The sequence below is a fragment of the Protopterus annectens genome, chromosome 15.part0 (genome assembly GCF_019279795.1).
Source record: "Protopterus annectens isolate FY-2018-M chromosome 15.part0, PAN1.0, whole genome shotgun sequence".
NCBI classification, from domain to species: domain Eukaryota; kingdom Metazoa; phylum Chordata; order Ceratodontiformes; family Protopteridae; genus Protopterus; species Protopterus annectens.
Window position 1 is genome coordinate 62,120,944 of NC_056749.1, and position 2,914 is coordinate 62,123,857.

At 36.7% G+C, this 2,914-nt stretch overlaps 1 protein-coding gene across 1 annotated transcript in view; it reads left to right on the forward strand.

Moving 5' to 3' along the window:
* Positions 1-920: 920 nt before the first annotated feature.
* FKBPL (FKBP prolyl isomerase like) overlaps positions 921-2,914 on the forward strand; it is a 126,601-nt gene continuing 124,607 nt past the window's right edge. Inside the window, exon 1 of the mRNA XM_044057752.1 lies at positions 921-973. The gene's annotated coding sequence lies outside the window, so the exon portion shown is untranslated. The remainder of the gene's footprint in view (positions 974-2,914) is intronic.

The window sequence follows — 2,914 nt, forward strand, 5'->3', positions numbered from 1 at the left end:
TACAAACTCTTGTTTTCCATCTGCTGTGATGTCAGATGCAGTGGATCAAGAAGGGGGAAGACTGATGAGGCAACTGCCTGGTTGTTTCTCTGTGGAAGCAAGGGATGGGGTACATTCTCCATCCTCGATCCCTGGTATAATCTAGAGAAGGGGCAGATGCACTTGCCAACAAGGGCTGGGGAGTGCAGAGCCTTCAGAGGTATTAGATCGCTAGCAGAACTGTGAAACACACCCTCACAAAGGTCCATTACACACCCAACTCTTGAGTGACTGTGGGAATTCACAGGGAAACACTAGATTGAAAGCAAAAACCCTTCTGATTAAGCTGGCTGGATGGTAGTCTCCCAGTGTTTAAGCTGTCACTATGTTACAGGAATGAGTGAGTGAAGCAATATGAGAACACCTGTAATGATTGACAGGCATGTAAGAACTAAAATGTTTAAACAAAAAATGATCATATGCTTGTCATGTATGAGAATGGAAAAAAAATTCAGGACTAGGAAAAATATCAAAATAATGAATAATTTTCCCAAACTAATTTATTATTATGTGGAAGTATATATCCAGAATTATCCAATATTCACTTCATTTAAATGCTAACATCTGACCCCATGTGCAAAAATGGGTTGTGGATGGATGGACTGTACTATTACTCAAAACACATACAGCATGTGCAAAGATAAATCTGAATACATTCATAGATCAGTTTCCTTTAGTGCTTGTAAAGCAGTTACTTTATTAAAAGAGCACAGCAGATTAAAAAAATCTAAAACTTGTCTAACCAGCTTTCAGGCTTCGCTTCACATTCCCTACTGTAATGTTCATTTGCAGCTGAAAGGGAAGAAACAAATTACAGAAGCATGTAAGACCTCCAGGGCCACAGAGGAAATGTGATGACTAGAGTGTCCTTGTTAAGGAAGTGATGCATTGAGATCTGAAATGGGAAGTATGTAGATCTGTCAGGGCTGCATTGGTAAGAAGTGTGCTATTTAAAGTAATTAAGTTTGTGAAAAGTGTTGATGTAGAATTGAATGGAAGTGTGTGTTTCTTTTTTTATTCAAGAGGCAGGATTCATACAGTTTTGTAAAACCTCACAGATTCCTTTCTTGTCTTAAATAATTTTTTGGTTTGACATCTTTTGTCAGGCAAGCTATACTGTGTTTTTAGGCCCATAAAGTATTTCAGGTTAGAGTTGTGCTGTATGTGTGCAGTAGTTAATCTCTGATTACTGAGTGACCATTACTGTGAATATTTAATAAATTCCACTTTAGACAGTGCCTTTGCTAGCTTGTATGTTGTTGTACAGTTTATATACTAAAAGCTTCAAGAAAGTGAGATGTGATTTGTGTGCAGCAGTGACTGAGATACAGGATTTTTTGTGGGGTCAACAGTTATTACTGCAATTGTATTTTCTTTTTTTTGGGGGAGGGATATCTGTATTCAAAAAATGGAATAGACTGTATTATATCTGTTTCCACTTGATTGCAAAGATGTGTCCTCCTTTCTGAATACTCTGCATTTACATAGAAGTATTAGTAGTGGAATGTTAAAAAAAACGCTAGAATGCTTAATGTGATATGGGGGTATGTGATTGCTATATTTATTTATTGATTAACATTTTATTACTGGGAAAAATCTGAATGGGAAGGATTCCATTTTCAGCAGAGGCTATTATTTAATATTATAAAAATGAGAATCAGCTGTTTGTGTAGTTTAAATCCATTTAAGTTAAGCATTCTCAGTACTGGGTCTGTTTTTCCTAAATTCTTTAAGAAGAAGAGACTTATAAATCATCATCTCCTTTTTCTAGATCATAAAAAGTGTGTGTTACTGTTTCTGCAAATCATCTTTTGTGCTTTGTAATTTTGAATCTTATTCTTATTCTGTGGAAGTGTGTTCCATTGATGTTCAGCAGAGGAAGGCTTCACCTTTGTGTATGCATATTTAGACTGCTGCTATATTGTCAGGTCTGTTGTAAATGCAAGCTTACATTTACTAGTGTGTAGAATGTAGCATAACAGCTGGATCTGTACAAGTGCATCTGTGCTCACAAATTAAGTGCATTGCATCGCTCTGTAATTTGTGCATTCTCAGTACTTCCATTCCTATCCTCTTCCCATTTCCCCTAGATACCACTGATACCTCATTTTCTTCCATGCAAATGTCATATATTCTCTTTCATTCTCTAGAGTCATTTGCTGGGGCAAATTTTGCTTTTGTTTTTCAACACAACAGTTTTATGTAATAAACTAAAAATGAGCAGAAAAGATTTTTTGTTTCCTGTACGGTGGTGCTGCCTGATAAGAGAAATTGGGGCATGCTCACCGTTAAGAAAGCTCATCATATATTTGATTTAATATTTAATTAGGGAAGCACAGTGGTGCAGCAATTAACGTTGTCACCTCTCAGCAAGAGGTTCTCTGGTTCACTTCTCAGTTGGGGTGCCTTCTGTATGGATTCTCCATGTCCTCCCTGCATTTGCATGGGTTTCCTCCAGTTCCGGGTACTACAATTTCCTTCCAAATTCCAATGACCTGCGTCTGACTGGGCCTCTGCTGAAAATAGGCTCAGTCCTAGTCTGACTTTCCCGGTCAACAAATGTTAAATACATATATACATAAATAAATACTAACTTAATATAGTAACTAGCTTTTGCAGTGCATCTTGCAGAGACTAGTAATTATAATAATGTCTGAAGCCTTAATTTTTGTCCTAATAAAGCTTTTCTAGACATAAAATTCAGAAAGCACCATGTGACTGCAGATTAATAAATAAGAAAATGCAGACCAAGTTCTTTCTGTTCTGTCACATCAATATGTACTGAAACTATGATGTGCATTAAAGCCGTTAAACTTCTTGCATCTAGATTGTTTATAAGCTTACAGCACTTCTAAAAGGAAGGGGTATCATTGTT